Source organism: Canis lupus, chromosome 32 (assembly GCF_048164855.1).
Source record: "Canis lupus baileyi chromosome 32, mCanLup2.hap1, whole genome shotgun sequence".
NCBI classification, from domain to species: Eukaryota; Metazoa; Chordata; class Mammalia; order Carnivora; family Canidae; genus Canis; species Canis lupus.
The window spans coordinates 28,273,526-28,296,095 of NC_132869.1; the positions used below are offsets into that span (position 1 = coordinate 28,273,526).

Below are 22,570 nucleotides of genomic sequence, written 5' to 3' on the forward strand. Positions count from 1 at the left end.
CTGCCAACAACCCCTGCCCATTTGCCCCCATGGTGAGCACATGGCCTATATACTTGGTCAATCAGATTGTCTCTTCTGTAAATTTGGATTTTGAGTATAGAGAGACAGGGTGGGGGAAAGAGAGTTGACATTGAACCGTCCAATGACCATTCCCAAAGGGCTGCGGAGATCCCTGCAGCTGCTGTGGGTCCTTTTCAGAAAGTGATTTTTCAACTCTTCCATTTTATGATCTGTATCTTGGCAAAATCCTGTTTGCTTCAGCTAGAGTTAGTTTCTGAGACATGAAACCAAAGACAATGAATGCTCCCCCAAAGAACTTATTTCTAGTTGGAGCAGTGTTGGGGAACAGTGTAGACTGATGGTTCAGTACACTAGATTCCAGTCTGGTTTGCCAAATACTCGCTGTCTACAAAGTACTGCATATACAAAATAAGCAATTCTGCAGGAATCATAACAAATATCTCATTTTATAGATGGGGAATCTGAGGCTCGGGAAAGCTCTGTAACTTACCTGAAAGCCACACTGCTAGCAAGTGGGAAAGCTGAGACTTGAACCTAGGACTTCCTGAAAGCTTGTGTTCCCTCCTGTACACCAAGTGATTCTCCAGCTGGTGGCCTTGGGCAAATCACTTAGCCTCTATACACTTTGGGTTCCTTAGTGGTAAAACTTGGAAGATAACAACTGCCCTGTGTCCCCTGCAGGGCTGTTGTGAGGATCAAAGGGGAGAATGTCTGTGAAAGCACTTTGAAGGCTGTCACACTATCCAAATACTTGTAAAGGCTTCCTATTGTTAGGTGGAACTCCAACTAGGATGGGCCAGATGCTGAGAGGGGTTAAGGGAGAGGCTGGAATAGGGTGTGATCACAGGAATGGGGCTCTGTGAGAGAAGTAGGGAAGTCAAAAGAAGTTGGGAGACAAAAACTCCCAGGGGAGGTAGGGGCCTGCAGGTGCAGGGCTACAGTTTGATCCACCAATGCAAAAAACTTAAGACCTGGGTTTATGGAGTTGGAAATTTGAAAATCAATAAAAGGAAGTGGTACTTTGAGACAGTGAGTAAAGGAAAAGTCTTATCTTCAAGAGGTTTGAGACATTTTTACATTCATCATCTCATCAAGTCTTCTCTGCAACCCCAGGACGTCTGTGTCATCCCCATTTCTCAGCCAAGATTCTGAAGCTTATCAGAGTTAAGAAACCTGCTTAACGTCACAATAGAAAGGACAGGAGCAGATTTTAAACCCTAAGCCTTACAGGGCTATACATACAATCTTTAGCTTCCTCTGATTCGCCCTGCCACCTACTCCCTTCTTCCTCTTCTCACCCACAACTCCTTAGCTGCAAAGAAAATGTAAAGGTCCCAGTCTCACTAAATGAATATGCTGTATGACCATGGATTAATCACTTAACCTCTCTGAATTTTAGGTTTTCTTATTTATACAATGATCTGGTTGAACTATAAAATACTCTGAAAGAGCTAATTCCCCTGAGGCTGTGTTTAAGGAAAATCCTTTCATTTGCATACATCTCTGCTCCTGAAGACCCTGCCCACCCCCCTTGCTCCTCAGCTGCATCTTAAACTGCAAGGATTTTAGAGCTTACTGTACAAAGGAAACTCCACTTTTTGTAGCTTTTGCAATAGTGTAAAAATAAGCTATGGGGATGATACGTTGTAAGATCACGATTTTACTGTTTAAAGCAGTACTTTTAGTATAGGGTGATCCCACTATGCTCCCCTAGAAGGAATAAAAGGCTCCCTGCTTCAGTTTGATGCTCTTGATCTGGGAAAATACTGCCCTTCTAGTGTTACCATGTGCCCCTTTGCCCTGATGCCTACTTCTGAGAGACTGGATCATGTGAGCACCAAGGATAACACTGAACAGACAAATAAATGTAACTATTCAGAACTGGAAGTAATTACTTCCAGTAACAATGGAAGTACTATTCCATAGTACTTCCAATGGAAGTTACTATTCCAGTAACTATTGTTAGTAGCCAATAACAAACACTCCTACTAAGCACTATTTGCATCATCACCCTTAGAACTACCATAGGCAGAGGTTCCTTATCCCCAGTTTGCAAAAACTGTAAAAAAATGTGAACGTTGCTTTGTTAATATTGATAAAAACAAAAACAAAAACAAGTGTTTTTGTTTTGTAATCTTCTGTTCATTTCACATGAGACTGTAAACTCCATGAAGGCAGGGACTGTTTAGGCAGGGACTGTTTTTGTTCCCTAGAATAGTGCCTGGCCCATAAGAGACAAATATTTCTTGAATAAATTCACTCATAAAAAATAGTTAAAACAAGTAGAGGCTTGTATACATTAAAATTTTATTTACTTTATAGAGTGAGTGCACACACGTGCGAGTGAAGGGGGGGTGGAATGAGGGAGAGACAAGCAGGCTCCCCGCTGAACACAGAGCCCAAAAGGGGACTCCATCCCATGACTCTGAGATCATGACCTGAGCCCAAATCAAGAGTCAGACACTTAACCCACTAAGCCACCCAGGTACCCTGAGGCTTGCAGACTTTAAAAGGGGGTATAGAGTTAAGGAAAAAGCACTGTGTTTTTCCATATAATAATAATATTATATATATATAGATATAGATATAGATATATATATCTATATATATATATCATTACACCTGAGCAATAGCCATGTCATGGCACATATGTGTGGGCTTTGGGTTCACACTGTCCTTCCAGCCCCTTCATTGATGAGTCCCTCACTGATGTGGGATCATTATGAGGAATAATTGAGATCCTATCTTTGTTCATTTTAAAGGAGACAGAAGTTTATTGAATACACTGCAAGGGAGCAGCAGGCAGGACAGAGGCTGTCTTCCGAGATCCTATCTTTGAAAGTACCCAACAAAATGTCTGGCACCCTAATAGGTCCTCGTTCTCTTATTTTCATAGTTATTCTGTGCAATAGAATAGCCATTGGACACATGTGGCTACTGAACACTTGAAATGCAGCTACTACAATGAAAGAAGCAAAATTTTAATTATATTTAAATTTAAATGTAGGGACGCCTGGCTGGCCCTGTCAGTAGAGCATGAGACTCTTGATCTCAGGGTTGTGAGTTTGAGTCCCAAATGGGGTGTAGATATTTCCTTTAAAAAACAAAATAAAATAAAACAAACAACAACAAAAAACAACCCAAACTCTTAAAAAAATAAATCTAAAAACTGAAGCAGTATAAAATATTTTTCTGTTAAATAAACTTTCTCATTAAGTAGGATTACATGTCACTTTAACCACTATATCCCATAAGATACTATTATGTTGCGGTTTGTGTACTGGACATTAACATCATTTTTAGTATTACATATAAACACACTACCAATCTAGTCAGTGGATAGATTCAGTTCAAGTTATCATTTTCCTACACACTAATGTGTTATAATGTGTCTATTTGAATATAAAATATAAAATATAAAATGCAGTTAGCTCAAATTAGAGAGATTCCTATGTAATTCATAATTGGTAATTAAATCAAAATCTTTATTTTAATTATAACTAAATTATGTTTCTGATCAAATAATAAGTATAGACAAATTTTAACATTTAAAATGAAGGCATGGGATGCCTGGGTGGCTCAATGGTTGAGCGTCTGCCTTTGACTCAGGGCATGATCCTAGGGTCCGGGGTCCAGGGATGGAGTCCCACATTGGGTTCCCCACAGGGAGCTTGCTTCTCCCTTTGCCTGTGTCTCTGCCTGTCTCTCTGTGTCTCTCATGAATAAATAAATAAAATCTTTAAAAAATAAAATTAAATAAAATGAAGGTGTATTTTTGAGAGGGAATTAGGTTGGAAATGCAGAAACTAGTACTATAACTAGAACATTAAAAAAGAGAAGAGTCTGGGAGAAGATACCAAATTTCACAATCTTCACATATGGTTCTGATTTTAGTATATGTGCTGAAGTGAGCACCAATCTTCACATAAGGCAATTACAGTTGGCTGCTACGAAAATAAAGCAAAATGAAAATAAACACTAGGAGCCACTTAAAGCAAACACAGTGAAGGTGGTAAGTTTCCTCTCAACAGCTAAGAAAGAATTAAAGAAATTAGTTATGTTAAATTAGAATTAGACATTCAAAAAAATTTCTCAAACGATTTTTAACAGGATTTGAGCTTGTAACTTTGGTCAGTTATAAGATGCCTTAAATTCTTTACCACACACACATAAATCATTTTTAGATGGAGAGATAGTAAAATTACTTGTTATGGAAATTTTGTTAGAAAATTATGAAGAAAAGACTAAAAGAAATTTTACAACAGTGAAACATTTCAATTAAGCCTCCCAGCAAGTACCTACAGATTGTAAAACCTTTCCAACAATGCCTATAAATTGATTCCAATTTTGAAAAATTGCATGCACTTTTTTTTCATCTTTAGATAGGTTACATGATGTAAGAGACACTACCCAGCTAAAACTTTGGGTACACTTGTCTCATAGAATTTTCAAATTTACTTAGAATTTGTCTATTCATGACCTAAAATAAATCATACTTAGTGTGTATGTAATTTTGGATATTTTATAAATGTCAAAGAAGAGTTTTAGCTAGTATGAAGAAATTAGTTTCTACCAAGACATATGATAAGCCAGCTATGTCAGGTCAAAAACTTAGATTTACTGGATTGTGTGATACACATACTGAAGATATTTGGAGTTTTCCTATGAAAAGTGTCAGAAGTACAGTTGTTAAAATCATTCAACATATATATACTATAAATTACTAATTCATGGAATTATTGAAATAGATAATGAATTAAATGACTGTGTGCTCTTTACCTATAGTCATTACTTGAGTTGTGAATGGGTTCTAAATAGAGTTAGAGTACTGGTAACTATAGATCAAGATGTGTTTTTGAAACAAAAAGAATGCTTGCCACATTCAATAATTAAAGAAAAATATGGCAGTTTAATTTATGTATTTTCAAATGTATCATATAGCACATGAATAACCTTCATTCTTCAATTCAATAGAAAGCAAAAAGAATTTGCTGAAACTTCTCAAAAAGCAAATTAATGTTTTTGTACATTTTTAAAAACATGAATCATGATGCTGCTTTAATTGTAATCACACTGTTAGGTAAATTGGCTGCAAAAACTGTAAAATAATGTGAACATTGCTTTGTTAATATTGATAAATTTAGAATTGCTTTTCAATTTATGCAATATTCCTTTGAATTCAATGTTAATACTAAGTTGATTAAGAGTTAGTGAATTTACTTAACTTAGATGGATATAGTTTTAAAATTGATAAGGTTTTGCTTCAAAGTCAAATCAATTCTTTGAAGCAAAAAGATGAACCGTTTCATAAATATGAATGTGAACATTAAAGGAAAGTAATTTTTTGGTACTCAACTGAGTTATTGGAAAATTTTCAAGTATGTTTGGGACAACTTGGGTATGTGAATCTATTTTTTCAACCGTAAATTTTAGAAACTCTAAACACAACTCATTTATTTCTGATACAAATTTAGTATCTGAATTAAGATATATCTAAGTATAAAATACACTGGATTTTAAAGACCTTGAAAAAAAAGAATGAAAATACCTCATAATAACTTTTATATTTATCATAAGGTCATAATAGAATATATTGGGTTAAACAAAACACATTATTAAAATTAATTTTTTGGGGGGGCGCCTCGGTGGCTTAGTAGGTTGAGCATCTGCCTTTGGCTCAGGTCATGATCCCAGGGTCCTTCCTGGGATCAAGCCCCACCACATCTGGCTCCCTGCTAAGTGGAGAGCTGCTTCTCCTTTTCCCTCTGCCGCTCTCTGGGTTTGTGCTGTCATATAAATAAAATCTTTTTAAAAAATTAATTTGGGGGAATCTGGGTGGCTCAGTGGTTGAGCATGTGCCTTTAGCTCAGGGCGTGATCCCGGGGTCCTAGAGTTGAGTCCCACATCAGGCTCCCCACAGGGAGCCTGCTTCTCCCTCTGCCTATGTCTCTGCCTCTCTTTCTGTCTCTCATAAATAAATAAATAAATAAAATCTTAGAAAAATTAACTTTGGGGCACCTGGGTGGCACAGTCAGTTAAGCATCTGACTCTTGGTTTCAGCTAAGGTAGCTGGGACCTCTCAGGGTCATGGGATCAAGCCCTCCTCCTTACTCAGCATGGAGTCTGCTTGAGATTTTCTTTCCCCCTGCCCCCACTCCCACTCACTCTCTCTCTAAAATAAAAAATAAATCTTAAATATTTAAAAATTTAAAAAAGATTTTATTTGACAGAGAGAGAGAGAGAGAGAGAGCATAAGCAGGGGAAGCAGCAGGCAGAGTGAGAGGGAGAAGCAGTCTCCCCACTGAGCAGAGAACCCAAAGTGGGGTTCGATCCCAGGACACTGAGATCACGACCTGAGCAAAGGCAGGTACTTAACTGACTGAGCCATCCAGGTGCCCCAATAAAGTTAATTTTATTATTTTCTTTTTACTGATTTTAGTGTGGCTTCCAAAAATTTAAATTACATATGTAGCTTGCATTAGATTTAAATTAGGCAATGGTAATCCTAGGTATAAAGGCTATGCCACATGTAGGATTAATTCCCCCACCCAAAGTCTCTTAGATTTCTCCATTACAGTGTTCTGAGTCCGCAACCCCTGTGTAAATTGGACAGGTCCTGTCTGCTCCATTCCCTATTTTCCCACCTGCTTTTTAAAAATGGGTATACCATAATTCTTTTGTCTCCAAATTTTGTTTTTATTTTCATCAAAATTAGATTTATACATAATTTGTAAATAACAAAATCTATAAAACTTACTGTAAAAAACCCTAGCACTCTTTTTTACTTCCACACCTCCACATCCTCTCTTCCTCAAAAGCAAACACTTTCAATTTTCGCTGTTTCTTTTGTTGTTCATCTCCATATATCTAAATAACATGCTTATATTTCCTACTTCTAGAACTTTCAAGTTTTCGTACCGTCTATAAAAGATGAGGATATAACTCTTACCATTTCTCATTTCTTCACCAAACATATACTACCACCCACATGCAGAAACTCTATGTCTGTGATCCTGTCAATATAATTAGAACATACTTTTGTTTAGATCAGTATCTGCATTACGATGACAATGGCAGGCTATTCACAGCTGAGCCACATACATATATATAGTATACTAGCCTTAATTTTCTCCATTCTTGCATAACTTTTTATTTTCCCTAAAATAATGGCTTTTCTTTTGCTTAGTTTTCTTTCTACTTATTACTAATTCAGCCCAATTTCTCCTTCAATAGTCTAAATCTTTTCTCTATAAATGGTTCTTTTTCCTTTAGTTGGATTGATCTTTCCAAGCATTTTCTTTTATCTTTTTATTTAATTGAGAGAGAGATGGAGACAAAAAGAGCAATCAGGAGAGCACGAGTCGGGGGCAGGGGATGGGAGGCAGAGGGTGAGGGAGAAGCAGACTGTCTGCTGAGCAGGGAGCGGGATGTAAGGTTTGATCCCAGGATTCCAGGGTCATGACCTGAGCTGAAGGCAGACCCTTAAGCGACTGAGCCACCCAGGCGTCCCTGTCCTGGCATTTTCTGATCTGCTCCATACTCTTCTTAGGATCTCATTTCATCAAACTCCAACAAAAACTCCTTTTACCTCTCTTTGTGGATCCTATATCTTTATGACCTTATTCTTGTGTAGAACACATTATCCAGTAGCTTCCTAAGAAAGGGTGCATTGGATGTAATTTTTTGAGCCCCTGAAAGGTCTGAAAATGTCCTTGGTTTACCTTCTTTATTGACAGTTTGGTTAGGTATAGAAATCTAGGAGCAAAAGTATGGACTCAATTCTGAAGATACCATTCTGTTCTCTTCCAGCTTTTGTTGGTGGTGTGAAGTCTGGTTCTTGATTTTTCACATGTCACTTGTTTCTATTTCTCTTTCTCTCTGAAAGCTTGTAGGATTTCTTTCTTTACCATTAATATTCTGAAATTTCATGTTATGCCACATTTTGGCCATTCTTTTCTGGAATTCCTGTTATTCCTATTCTTCATTATTATCTAATGGGGAAAGTCTCCTAGTTTTCTTAAAAGTTCATTTATTTCATAAACATTTTTTTGTTTTTGTTTTTTTCTTGGCTTATTTTTTTTTAAGATTTATTTATTCATGAGGGACATAGAGAGAGGCATAGACACAGGCAGAGGGAGAAGCAGGCTCCTCACAGGAAGCCTGATATGGAACTCAATCCTGGATCCTGGGATCAGGCCCTGAGCTGAAGGCAGGTGCTCAACACTGAGCCACCCAGGAGTCCCTTTCTTGGTTTATTTTTTAAGAGATTTTTCTCAGCTTTATCTTCTAACTTTGTATTGAGTTTACACTTATATACTATACTTTTAGCTTCCAAGAGGTATTTTTTGTCCTCTAATCATTTTTAAAAATAACATAGTTTTCTTGTTTCATGAATCTTCTTATACCTCACAGGACAATAGGGTTTTTTTCATTTAGCTTTGGAACAGAAAAGGAAACCATCAAAAACGACAAAAAGCCAACCAACTAAATGGGAAAAGATATCTGCAAATGATATGTCTAATAAAGGGTCAATGTCTAAAATATATAAAGAACTTATACAACTCAACACCAAAAAAATAATCCACCTTAAAAATGGACAGAGGACCCGAATAGACATTTTCCCAAAGATAATATGCAGATGGCCAACAGACACATGAAAAGATGCTCAACATCACCAATCCAGGGAAATGCAAATCAAAACCACAATGAGATATTGACTAATATCTCTCACAATGGCTAAAATAAAAAAGACAAAAAATAGCAAATTCTGGCAAGGATGTGAAGAAAAAAGAACCCCTGTGCACTGTTGGTATAAATGTAAATTGGTAATAGTCACTCTAGAAAACAGCATGGAGGTTCTGCAAAAAAATAAAAACAGAAATATCATCTGATCCAATAACTCTACTACTGGGTAGCTACTAAAAAATGCTAATTTGAAAAGATACACACACTCCTCTGTTTACTGCAGCATTATTTACAATAGCCAAGATATGTAACCAACTAAGTGTCCACCAACAGAAGAATGGAAGACATAGTATATGTGATTCCATACATACAATGGAATATTACACAGCCATAAAAAAGATGAGATCTTGCCATTTGACAACATGGGTGGGCATAGAAGATATTATGCTAAGTAAGCCTGAGAAAGACAAATATCATATGATTTCACTCATATGTGGAATCTAAAAAACAAGTGAATAAACAAACCAAAAAGCAGAATCAAACCTAGATGCAGAGAACAAACTGATGGTTGTTAGAGGGAAGGGGATTTGAGGGATGGGAAAAATGGGTGAAGGGAGTAGGAGATACAAGCTTCCAGTTACGATATGATTAAGTCATGTGAATAAAAGGTATAGCCTAGAGAATATGGTCAATGATATTGTAATAGCATTGTATGGTGATGGATCATGTGCTGAATCACTGTGCTATATACCTGTAACTAATGTAAAATTATGTATCAGCTATACTAAAAAAAATTAATCGTTTTTTTAAAGTTTTCATCTTCGCTGGCTGTGGTTTTTACTGCAAGAAAAATAATGGTATTCTGAATACCATAAATGGTATTCTGACTGGGCCATTTCTTTGGTGAAATCCTTGATACCAGTATCTTTAGGACTTTTCACTTAGGCTAGGTGGATCTATTAGAGCAGAATCTTCTAAACTCTTTTGTAAAGAATCTAAAGCTGGCTGACAGCATTCTAGATTAGTGAAAAGTGTTGAAGAGGGAGAAGAGAGGTTTTAAAATTCACCACATACATTTTCACCAAATCTCTACTCTCAGTTATGCCCAATTTCCCATAGTCCACAGTCCTCTTGCTACAAAGACCAAACCTCAAAACTTCTGCTGGGATAGCATTCTAATACAAGGAGTTGGTGAGATCTCAAATGTAACTGCTTTTTCAACAAACTTTCAGTAAGTCTTCCTGTTTTTAATCCTATCTTCATTCCCAGAGCAACTGAATGCATCAGTTTCTGAGCTCTTTACAGACTAGGCAAGTTGCCTTCTATTTCTAGTTTTAAGAACGTTTTGGGGTACTTGGGTGGCTCAGTTGGTTAAGTGGCTGCCTTCAGCTCAGGTCATAATCTTAGGGTCCTGAGATGGGGTCATGTTAGGCTCCCTGCTCAGCAGGGAGTCTGCTTCTCCCTCTGCCCCTCCCCCTGCCCATGCATAAATAAATTTTTTTTTTTTTAAATAATGTTTTGTCATGAAGGAGTGAATTTTATCAGATTTTTTTCCTGCCTCTCTGGAGATCATGTATTTCTCCCTCATTGTGTTAACATCATAAATAACATTGATGGATTTTGAATCTTAAACCAACTTTTCATTACTGGGATAAACCCCAACTGGTCATGATATATTATTTTTAATATGCGGACAGATCTAATTTGTGAATTGTCACTTAGGGATGCCTGGGGTTGGCTCAGTCAATTAAATGTCCAACTTTTGATTTTGGGTCAGGTCCTGATCTCTGAGTTGTGAGATTGCACCTCTGGTAAGAGTTCCAGGATCAGCAAGGAGTCTCTTTGAGGATTCTCTCCCTCTCCTTCTAACCCTCCCTACTGCATTCTCTCTCTCTCTCTCTCTCTCTCTCTCTCTCTCGTTCTCTCAAATAAATAAATAAATCTTGAAAAAAAATTTAGTCACTTAGCCGACTGAGCCACCCAGGCACCCCACTTAAAAATAAAATCTGAAGTTAATAGAATTTTCCAGTGAGGTTATGTGGGCCAGGAATTTTCTTTGTGGGAGACATTTTGATTATGAATTCAATTATTAAATTGATATAGGGTTTTTTGTACTTTTTTATTCTATCAATTTTAGTAAACTGAATTTTCAAACAGAAATTTCCATTTAAGTTACTAAATTCACTGGCATAAAGTTGTGTAAAATAACTTTTATCATTTCAATGTCGGCAGGATCTATATATGTCCTTTTATGCTCAGTATTTGCACTGAATATCTTTTTCAACTCTTTTACTTCCACCTTCCTATATCTGCATTTTAACAGATTTTCTTTTTGTATAAATCAACTGTACTTTGGTCTTTGCTTTTTTTTTTTAAATCTATTTCTAAATTATTATCTTGGCTTTTTAATTAGAGTGTTTATCCCATTTTAATGCCATGTAATTGTTAATTTGATGGGGTTAAGTCTACCATGTTAATATTCATTTTCCATTTGTCTTCATTTTTGTTCTTTTTCCTCTCTCTTTTCCAGGTGTCTACTGGGTGAATTGTGAATTTTTAGCATAATTTTATCTCTTCTCTTTATTTATTTTTATTATTATTATTTTTTTTTATCTCTTCTCTTTATAATAGATCTCTTTCAGGTTTTGTTTGGGGTTTTGTTGTTGTTGCTTTTGTTCCTGTTTTGTTTTTGTGATTAGTGTAGAAATTACAATATGTATCTTTAACTTATTACAGTTTTCCTTTAAATCATATTATACTACTTCATGAAAAATATTACCTTATAAAAGTTTCATTTTTCCTCTCTACTGTCTTTGTGCTCTTATGTATTTCACTTCTACTTATATAATAAAACCCTCTTTACATTGTTATTAAAAACACTCCATGTATATATTAATAAAGTTATTTTACATTTACCTACACATTCATTTCTTCCTGCAAAATTGGGCTTCCATCTGGTATTCTCTTCAATGTGAATAACTGCTTTTGGTATTTCTTTTAGTGAAGGTCTGCTAGAGATGAATTCTCTCTTCTTTTGTCTGCCTAAAATGTTTTTATTTTGCTTTCATTTTTGAAGCATGTTTTCACTGGTATATAATTCCAGATTCTGAAAAATAATTTTCAATTTTTTTGCCTACAACATTTAAAAAATGAATTTCCACTGTCTTTTGGCCCCAGTATTCCTATAAAATCACTTGTAACTTGTATAGTTCATTTCCTGTACATAATGTATCTTTTATATTTTTCTGGCTGCATTTAAGATTTTTTCTCTATCTTCAGTTTTCATCAGAATTTGACTTAGATATCTCTAGGTTTAGATTTTGTTGTATTTAACCTGTTTGGACTTTTTCTTGAAACCGTAGGTTGATGTCTTCCATAAATTTTGGAACAATCACTAAAACTATTTCTTCTGCTTCATTCTTTTCCTTCTTTTGGGACACAAATATGTGTCTGATAGACAATTTTATATGGCCCTATAGATCTTAGAGCCCCCTTTTATTTTCTTTATACTTTTTAAAAATTTTTTTATTTTCTTTCTACTTGAATTTGAATTACTATTTACCTATCTTCTGTTTACTGTGTCCAGTTTGCTGTTAAACACATTGACTAAATGCTTCATTTCCGTTATCTTTATGGTTTCATTTGTAAGATTTTTATTTGGTTGTTTCCAGCCTTCTGCTGATATTCTCCACCTATCCATGGAGATATCTACTTTCCCCATGCAATCCTTTAACATATTTTGTCCTGCTTGTTCTAAAGTCCCTTTCTAGTAATTCCAACATCTGGAGAATCTCTGAGTTTGCTTCTATCGACCTCTCTTAACCATACTTTGTATTTTCTTCCTTCTGCAAGTATCTCTTCAAGTTTTATTGTATGCTAGTAATTGGAGGCCAAGGTGAGTGAATGAAGCTAAAGCTGCAACAAAGTCCAGCTACAGATTAAATTGATTCAGCCCCCCCACCCCAATTTATGAATTGACACAAGAAGTGATATACCTTTTATTGCAGGTAAATATCAGCATATTATTATCGATTGTTCTTAACACACAATTTTGTTGCAATCATTTCCCTCCCCATAATTTCTTCCCTCGTAGTTTATTCTTTAAAATATACATTTTAATATCATTTTAAACGGGTTTTTAGAAGGAATACAATTAAATATGTATGTTCAATTCATTCTCTTTAGTCCAACATCTTTCTGTTTGCTTTTCTGAGTCTTCAGTTGCTCTTACTATTATTGTTAAGCTTTTGCATGTTTATTTATAATTTACCTTATTCCAAGGTATTTTACCTTATTCCAATTCTAATTCTTATCAATTCAGCTGTACAAAAATAAACCCAAACCTTTAGAGTAATTCCGTCAATGCAACTGAAATTTTATACCCATTTAAAAGAATATAGCTATTAAGTGCTCACCTTTTTTTTTAAAGATTTTATTTATTTATTCATAAGGGATAGAGAGAGAGAGAGAGAGAGGCAGAGATATAGGCAGAGGGAGAAGCAGGCTCCATATAGGGAGCCCAATGCAGGACTCGATCCTGGGACTCCAGGATCACTCTCTGAGCCGAAGGCTCAACTGCTGAGCCACCCAAGCGTCCCAAGTACTCTGCTCACCTTCAACAAAATATCCTGTTGACTGGAAAGATGGATGCATGCCTGTATTTAAGTCATCTCCTCAAGCAACAAGTTTATATTTCTCATCTTCCCTCTATTCCAACTTTATGTTTTTTAGAATTTCTTGTTCTTTTTTTTGAAGTAATCTCTATGCCTCACATGGGGCTTGACTCACAATCCCAAGATCAAGAGCTGCATGCTCTACCAACTGAATCTGCCAGGCAACCTCCCTCTATCCCAATTTTAAAACAAAAACACAAAACTACTTACAGTTGAGAAGAAACATGTGCATTATCAACTGTTTTTTTCTTTTTTTGGTAAAAACAAATAGACAAAACCAGACGAGCCCTCTTCTTAAGCAAATGGTAAGATCTAAGTGTCTTACCAAAGTCCAACAGTGAGTTGATCTGCTACTTATCCTGCAGCTAGCAAACACCATGGCAGGTTAGAGGTAAGGCCACTGGGAGGCTTATTTTGGATTTTAAGCCTCTATTCACAATTCTTAGGAGATAAGACTCCTTTCTGACCAGCTAATTAATAAAGCAATGTTCAGGTATACTTTCATTTATATCACTGAATATATTTCTCCCCATCTTTACTATACCCTGAACTTAGCATCCTGTATTTTATATATCAGGGTCTCCTGGTTCACTTATAAAATATGATCTGCGTGACAATCTACTTTTTGTCCCTTAGATGCCCCATCCTCATTCTCCCTCACTCCAATTCCACGTCAGCCTTAGACACTGAGGCCTCTTGGAGTGCTGAAAACTCAGAAGTAAGAGTGACAGACCAAGAGTATCTACACTCAATTTGTTAACAGAGACATACTTGGTTGACCCATTTTCCAAATGAAATTTGGTTCCACTTTAAAAGTCAAGGCTGTCATAAAAATGCCACAGAAACTGAGAATTTAGCTTAGATAGTAGAAACCCTTCTTTAAAGTTAGAATTTGGCTATGTGCAGCTTAAAAAGTAAAATAGGCCAAGGCACATCAAAGAGGTTACCCATGATTATCTTCTCCTACAATACATGGTGTTAACTCAGACTACATCCCATATTCAGCCAAGTCCAAAAAAGCAGCAGTCCATGTCTCACTATATTAAGTGTAGCATTTTAAACACATCCTTCATCTTGGCACAGCGCAGTGGAAGGCTTCAGTTACATTTTACAGTGTTCAATCAGATCTGTGAGTTGTTTGGTTGTAACAAATTATATAGCATTACTTATCTTCCCTCAAAATGTATCTCCCAAACCATGGCTCCAGGAAACTCCCTGAATCTTTTTAAGATTTTTTGTATTTATTCACGAGACACACACAGAGGGGGGCAGAGACATATGCAGAGGGAGAAGTAGGTACCCCACGGGAAGCCCAATTCAGGACTGGATTCCAGGACCCTGAGATCAAGTCCTAAGCCAAAAGCAGACGCTCACCACTGAGCCACCCAAGTCAAGTGCCCCCCTCAATCTTTTGATAAAGGATTCTACACCAATGTGGCAGCAGATGCCAAAGGGCTTATTATTCCTCTTTCTAGAGGATGAATATTGTGCCTTTTGCTGGGGCTTGCTAGAGATTTGATGCTTCAAATAGTGGCAGGTTATCAGTGGGGAAGAGATGGGTGTTAATCAGGCAAGCGTCTTTGTGACCCCTCATGTACCATGACAATCTTCTCAACTCAAACAATTCCAGCTAGTCCTTTGCCTCCTGCATTCAACAGAAAAGCAGAGTCAAAGAAACTATGGTGATTTTCTGGGGTTTTATGGGGTTCTTTGAGGGTTTCTCATGAGCTAAACATGAGATGCAGTCATTGAAAAGCTTGATTGGAGCTGAAGGATTTGCTTCCAAGATGATGCATTCACACTCCTGGCTTGGTGCTAGCTGTTGGCAGAAGGCCTCAGTTCTTTGCTTTGTGAACCTCTCACATGGCTGCCTGAGGGTCTTCAATGATTAGGCAGTTGCTTCCCCCCAAAAAGTGATCCAGAAGCTGAAATGTATAATTTGACTCAGAAGTCACACTCCAATTCTGCATGTCCTACTGGTTACACTGGTCAGCCCTATGTAATGTGGAAGTGAAGGGATTATACAAGAGTGTGAATACCAGGAGGTGAGGATCACTGCGGTCCATCTTAGAGGCTGCCTACCACAAATACATATAATTGATTCTTGAACAAGGTAGGGGTTAGGGATACTGACCCATGCATAGTAGCAAATCCATGTATAACTTTTGGGTCTCTAAAAACCTAACTGTTAAATAAATAATATTTATAAAATTTTAAAAAATTAAGAAATAAAAACATAGAAATCTGACTATTAATAGCCTATTATTGACTAGAAACCATAATAACATAAAATATATTTTAAAATATATCTTAAAATATATTTTAAGAATATACTGTATTCTTAAAGCTAAAATGTTAAGAAAATCATAAGGAAGAGAACATAAATTTACAGTATCCTATTTTATTAAGAAAAACCCACGTACCAAGTGGGCCTGGGCACTTCAAATCCATGTTGTTCAGGGTCAACTGTTATAAAACATTATACAATATTACGCATGCTGCTGGTAACAGTTTTTTTTTTTTAAAGATTTTATTTATTTATTCATGAGACAGAGAGAGAGAGAGGCAGAGACACAGGCAGAGGGAGAAGCGGGCTCCATGCAGGGAACCCGACATGGGACTTGATACCGGGTCTCCAGGATCACCCCCTAGGCTGAAGGCGGCGCTAAACCATTGAGCCACCCAGGCTGCCCTACTGGCAACAGTTTTTTTTTTTTTTTTCACTGATTAGTTCATCATTGTCCCATGTCAGTATTGATTTATAGCATCATTTTTAGTGGCTTCTAATAGTCTGTCAAATAGGCACACTAAAATGTATTTAATTCCATAATTAAAATCACTCTCAGGGCTGATCCTGGGATCGAATCCCACATCCGGCTCCCCACAGGGGGCCTGCTTCTCCCTCTGCTTGTGTCTCTGCCTCTCTCTCTGTGTCTCTCATGAATAAATAAATAAAATCTTTTAAAAAATGACTGCATATCTAGACACTTGGCCTTTATAAGAGTAGCATTTTATAAAAGCTCAAAGTAGGTTTTTTTTTTTTTTTTTCCCAAACATCAGCTTCTGTGAGAGGTTTCAAATTAATTTTGGAATGTTAACAAGATCTTACAGCAGACTAACCTAAACATACAAAGCCTCTCATTTTCTGTTTAGGTGGGACAATTAATGAACAACGTTTTGTTAACTATTTATTTGGAGAAATTTCTACATCTAATTTGAAACTTTTTATTTTTATTTCAAATATACATCTGAGGGATTTTTCCAATGGTTTGGCTGGTGGCTATGACATTCTAATTCCTCATATACTGATTGAGAATATCCAAATAGAGAGATCAGTGTTCAAAGAAGGACTCCTTAGGGTGATTATCAGTTTATCTTACTGATCAGATGGCTAAGAGTAAGAGCTTTTGATTTAGATAAACTTTGAATTTATTATAAGCTGGTGAACTTATCTTCTTTCAATTCAAAGAAAGTATGTATACATATACAAGATCTCTAAACTTCAATCATCAAATACATTCTCAAAGAGATTTCTGTCACATGAGATCAGAAGAGAGCTTAAGCTTCCATCACTCTGCTACCATATTTACTCATGTATTTAACATTTGCCAAGTGGATGTGGGTCAATTTAAGAAACTGTAAATAAATATTGATACATCATAACAGAAGCTATTACTCACATTCTAAGTAAACCACTGATTCTAATTTATTCACAATTTTGCAGTGGCATCATTCCATGGAGAAAATTAGATTTTTACATATCAGAGCAAATCACAAAGCCAAAATGTCAACTTCATACATCAGGCAATTACTTGTTCTGTTTATTTTGGGGGAAATTTTCTACATATATTTACTTAGAAAGCTGCACGGGTCCTCCAAAATAAATAGGGGCTATAATTCTTGCCAAAATAGCCACAGTTCCAGAGAGCTACTCATCAATTTTCAGCAGCATTAATGAGGAAAGGCGCTGAGACAGTCATTCATACTGTCTTTATGATAAGAGTAACCTACAGGGCAAATCAAGATTAAGGACAAGAACAAGACAAATGGTTTGGAAGACTCCTCTTTTTTTGAATCAATCGTTTAAAATCTGCATTTACTACCTGAAGTGCCCATGGAGCACTAGAACCCTCAGAGAAGAGTGAGAACTGGTACTGAAGACATCACTGAAGTCCTTTTTAGGTGAGAATGGCCTCTTTATGGGTACAGAAGGACCTTACGTTCCCACCACTGGGGGGGTAAGACTCTCTTTGAGCTGGATAATTGTCTGTTGTAGGCACTGTTCTGTGCATTGTAGGACATTTAGCAGCATCCCTAGCAAAAAATGTCTTCAGATATTGCCAAATGTTCCCTGGAAGGTGGAAAAATTGCCCCTAGTTGAAAAACTAGATAGAAGGATATCTGCCGTGATAGAAGGATAATCTTCCCTCTTAAAGATACATTTCACTCTTAAGGGCTTTGCCAGGTATTCCATCTTTCAAATGGCATCAAGGCAAGGGTTATCCTTAAGTTGGAAAACATGCAAAGGACCCACCAGAGGAGTCTAGAATACTTTGATGCGATTTCCCTAGGGCATGCAGTTTTCAGTTTGGTGCTACCAAGTTCCACAGGTAGAGGATTTTAATATAGCCAGGTGGTAGGATTCTGCTTAGGCAAGGTGGATTCATTTGGATGGGTCCCTCTCAATTAGCCACATATTACGTGGCTATACCTCTTAGCTAATTTTTTTTCCTATGATCAGGCTTCATCTGAAAAACGTACATTTCAAAATGATAAACTAAGGGAGATAAAATTAACCTTAAGTAAAAAGAACTTCTGCTTTTCCAGTATGCAAGAAATGGCATTTACCTAGTCAGAATCTTTCAACGTGGCCACTAGTCATGACCTTGCGCAAGAGGAGTTAAAAGAATGTTAGCCAAAGGACCAAAGATCAGTTTTCTTCCTAAACAACAAAAACCAAAATTGAACTGAGGGGGGCACTTGATGGGATGAGCACTGGGTATTATACTATATGTTGGCAAATTGAACTCCAATAAAAAAAATATGCAAAAAAAATGAAAAGAGGCCAAGAAGCTTATTAAATTTCCTTTCTTGCGATATGGATTTCTGCCTCATTTACTTAGACTGTTCTCTCCCCTTTTCCTATCTGCAAGCACAGGAAAGATTCCTAAAAGATTAGGAAAAAAATTGGCACTAGGTCATCAAATGTAGCATTAAACCTTTTAGTTTCTGTTGACCTAGTCAGTAGGCCTACTATGCGTTTGACTCAACTGATATAACAATGATTTTAAAAGAGGGAAGTGAATTTAACAGGATTTAACTGGAATCCTCATGTCTCCTCACCCCTGATGTCTGAGATCAGATGTCTGAGAAGCCACATCTGTGCCACTGTGGCAGAGTATCTGAGATACTGCCTTGCAACAAACCGGTTTGGCAAAGCAGCAGATTGCCTGGACACATAAGCATCCCAAGTACAGACCTTCGTAACTGTCTGTTAACTATGCAAGTTGCCTTTGGGTGCTCACCTGCCACCTCACGGAAGGGCTGATTTCCTTCTACTGGATCTAGAGATTTTCATCCAGCCTCTGGCTTATTCCATCCTTCTGCCAGACTCTCATTAGCCAAAAGAAGAAGAAAAAATTTCCTTCCAGACTTCATCTTCTGATCTAGCCAGATGGTGGATAAATAAATAACAGAGCAGGGATCCCTGGGTGGCGCAGCGGTTTGGCGCCTGCCTTTGGCCCAGGGCGCGATCCTGGAGACCCAGGATCGAATCCCACATCAGGCTCCCGGTGCATGGAGCCTGCTTCTCCCTCTGCCTGTGTCTCTGCCTCTCTCTCTCTCTCTCTGTGACTATCATAAATAAATAAAAATTTAAAAAAAAAAAATAAATAAATAACAGAGCAAAAGAGGAAAAACATACTTGCTTTTGCTTAATGAAATACCGATAGTATATACTGTTGTCACAGGAAATATTCAAATGTCAACAGGACGAGTATTCACAGTAGGTGGAAGGAAGGCCTAGAGGGAGGCACTTTCACTCAGCCTCGGGTTTTCATGGCACAGAAGACTGGAGGCAGTTCTGAGAGTTTTGAGAACTCATGAGAAGTCAAGAAAATTCAAGGCATTAAACCAAAGCAGAAGTTCCATCGGCTTGAGAGGACATTGGTTTGGTATTCTCTAGAGAAGGGACCGCCTGCAAACAAAATTCAAAATGTGTAAAAGCTTTGCTTGAATGTAATGGCATCCTAACCCCTGCTGAAAGAAATTGTAAGCCACTGCTCAGAAATTTCTGCTTGGGTCTGTGCCAGGAAAATTTATATTTGCTGATGAATCTGAATGGTTTTCTTGGTCAGAAAGAGAAAACTGTGTGACAATACATGTTTCTCCTTCTGCCTGAGCTCTCAGGAAACATTAAGACCAAATCAGTACCCAACTGTTTAATATCATTATCCTACATGCCCAGGGGGAAAATTGCTGCGTATACCTCCTATAGATAAATCTCTGTTTTGATATTGTTCTTACAAGTATGAACAATAAGACTCATAAATTCCTGAAATAATTTTAGAAGAAACCAGGGCTAGAAATTCAACCTAAATTATAACAGGCAATGCTGTATCACCTCTCAGATGTCACTTACATATAGAGAAGCTCCATGATAGTCACAAATTGTTTTCACTGATTCATCCAGGCAAACCATCTGAGCTCTGCTTGGCAGTATCTTGTTACTCTAGTTCAAGTTATTGAAAACATTTGTATTTTGATTCCTCTCTTTATTCTTTCTCTGTTTTCTTCAATAAATATAGTATATCTTGTGTGCCCACAAAAGTGCCAGGCATTGTGCTGCATACTAGGGATATAGGAATTAACAAAATAAAGGTGGGCCTTGTCTAATGGAGCTTAGAGCCTAATTGGGTGAGAGATGATAATCAAATAATCTTACAAGTCAAACAGGAAAAGTACAATGCTATTACATTCTACAAGTAAGAGATATATGTTGCTATTAGAGTACATAACTGAAGATTTGTCATCAAGTAGGCAATCGAGGAAGGCCTCCCTGAGGAAGTGATGCTGAGCTATGCTGAAATGAAGAGAAGTTTGATGATAATAAAAAATACTTAGATAGCATTTATAGACCACAAAACATTCTACATGTATTATTTTACTTAATCCTCACTTGTTATTTAATATATCCGAGCTTTAATTACATGCCAGAGGAGGGGGCGGGTAGCCTTTGGATCTCCCTTTGAAAGAGAGACTAGTAGCACCGAAGGGTATGGTACCTGGCTGAGAATCACAGTAATTAGCAATTAGTAAGGACCTGAATTTTGAGATTTTTACAAATGTGTTAGTGGCACGCTAACTCTATACATTATGTCACAAATATGAAAAAATCAACCTTTCAGACATTTATCAATTTCTTCCACTCTTTTAGGGTACTTTGGGACAATGTTCATTCATTTATATTATATTCTCAGGACCACTGAGGATTACTACTAGGAGAATCATTCCAACTTCTTTACCTTACACTTCAGGAAACAAAATCTCTGCATCACTTTTTAAATATGCTACAATTTAGATTCATCATTAAGTCAGGCCTTTCTCCTAGTGTGTCTAAGTTTGACTTCTCATTGCATGTACCATGGATCAAAGTTCAAAGATCATCTTTAAGCAGATCTTAAAGGTAAAATTTAACAATATGATTAGTTTATGAAAAAAGTGGAACTTCTCTTCATCAAATCAGCATCTTAAAGGAACTTGGCTGTGCTACTTTGCTATATAAGCAGAAGACTCCAAAGCAAAAAACATCTGGTTCTGTGGCTCCCCCTCTGGGATAAACAGGAACTGGTACTTGCATGGCAAGTAGACCAGATTCTTCTCTAACATAATCCCAACACATAGCGAGAAATACCTTGGCGTCAAAGAATTTAGAGAGGAGGTCGATTTTTCTCATTACTAATGGTGATCTCACTGATCACACTGCCTATTTGATCACACTACACTTGATCCCTAGATTATGTCCTGTCTTCCTCTCAACTTTTTCTGGCAGGCACCTGCATTCCTCTAGCTCACCTATCTGAGTCTGAGCTTAAGCATGCCATGCCAAGGAGGAATCATTCATATTTGGGACACAGTTTTTGTTTTTCTGAATTTAAAAGGTTATCTTCTTCAGGCTAGGCCTCAAATGCAATCATGTAAAAAGATAAAAGATAATGCACGAAGGTAATCTAATCCCTGACAAGTGAGATTAATACCAGTTTCAGAATCAGTGCCTTGATTCCTTTTTTATGTGACCATATATGATCTAAAATTAAAAGCAATGTAAATGAATTCAAATTTATGATTAATTTTAGAAAAAAAGGAACACACAACAGGGTCACTTTTGAACGAAGAAAAAATAGAACCATCAAGGAATTAATTTAATTTAAGGCCCTCAAGAAATAAGGAAAAGGGAAGAAGAGGAAACTAACTATTGGAATATCTACAGTTCGATGAAAGAGTTACCACTCTCATTTTCAGTTGAAGAAACTGAAGTTCAGAGAAATTAAGTAATACAGTTATTAGACTCTGAATTTCTTAAGTGCAAGGGATTATATCCTATTTAACTATTTATCCATCATCCAGCACAATGTCTACCACATAGTAGTTGCTCATTAAATGTTTCATGATTGGCAGAATAAATCAGGAGATCTTAGATTTGGGCACAGATCTATCAGACTCAAAATCCCAGATTCTTGCAGGTCACCATGCCTCTTCCATTGCCATAGCAATGAGAAAACACTGTTGAATTTCAGGTAGACAAAACACTATTTCCAGATTTTCTCAATTGATTTTTAAAAGCATTTATTCAGCATCACTGTGCACTTAACCACACATGATGGAAAGCACAAAAAACATGGAAGGTATAGTGTTTATGTTGGAAGACTTTGCATTATAGCTGACAGAAAAGAAATCCAGATGGTTCATAGACAAGCAAGAGAAGCATTTGAAGGAAATGTCTGAGCATATATAAGGCAGCTAAACTATTTAAAGGAATGTTGGATTGAGTGAAAAAAAGGAAAAAAACTTGTGGAATTAGGTATGGGACAAGTATTGAAGAAGGAGGCAATGTCTTGAACCTGGACCTCCTGGGAAGTATAGGTTATAGAGAGGGTATGGAGGTATTGAGGAATGGTATATGAAGGAGATGG

At 36.8% G+C, this 22,570-nt stretch overlaps 1 long non-coding RNA gene across 5 annotated transcripts in view; it reads right to left on the reverse strand.

Moving 5' to 3' along the window:
* LOC140623015 (uncharacterized) overlaps positions 1-22,570 on the reverse strand; it is a 402,108-nt gene that overhangs the window by 222,727 nt on the left and 156,811 nt on the right. For 2 of the 5 annotated variants that reach the window (XR_012022693.1, XR_012022689.1), the window contains one exon: positions 19,273-19,575. The exons of the other annotated variants lie outside the window; for them this stretch is intronic. This is a non-coding gene — a long non-coding RNA (uncharacterized lncRNA). Of the gene's footprint in view, positions 1-19,272; positions 19,576-22,570 lie in introns of those variants that run through there. 5 annotated transcript variants of the gene reach the window in all.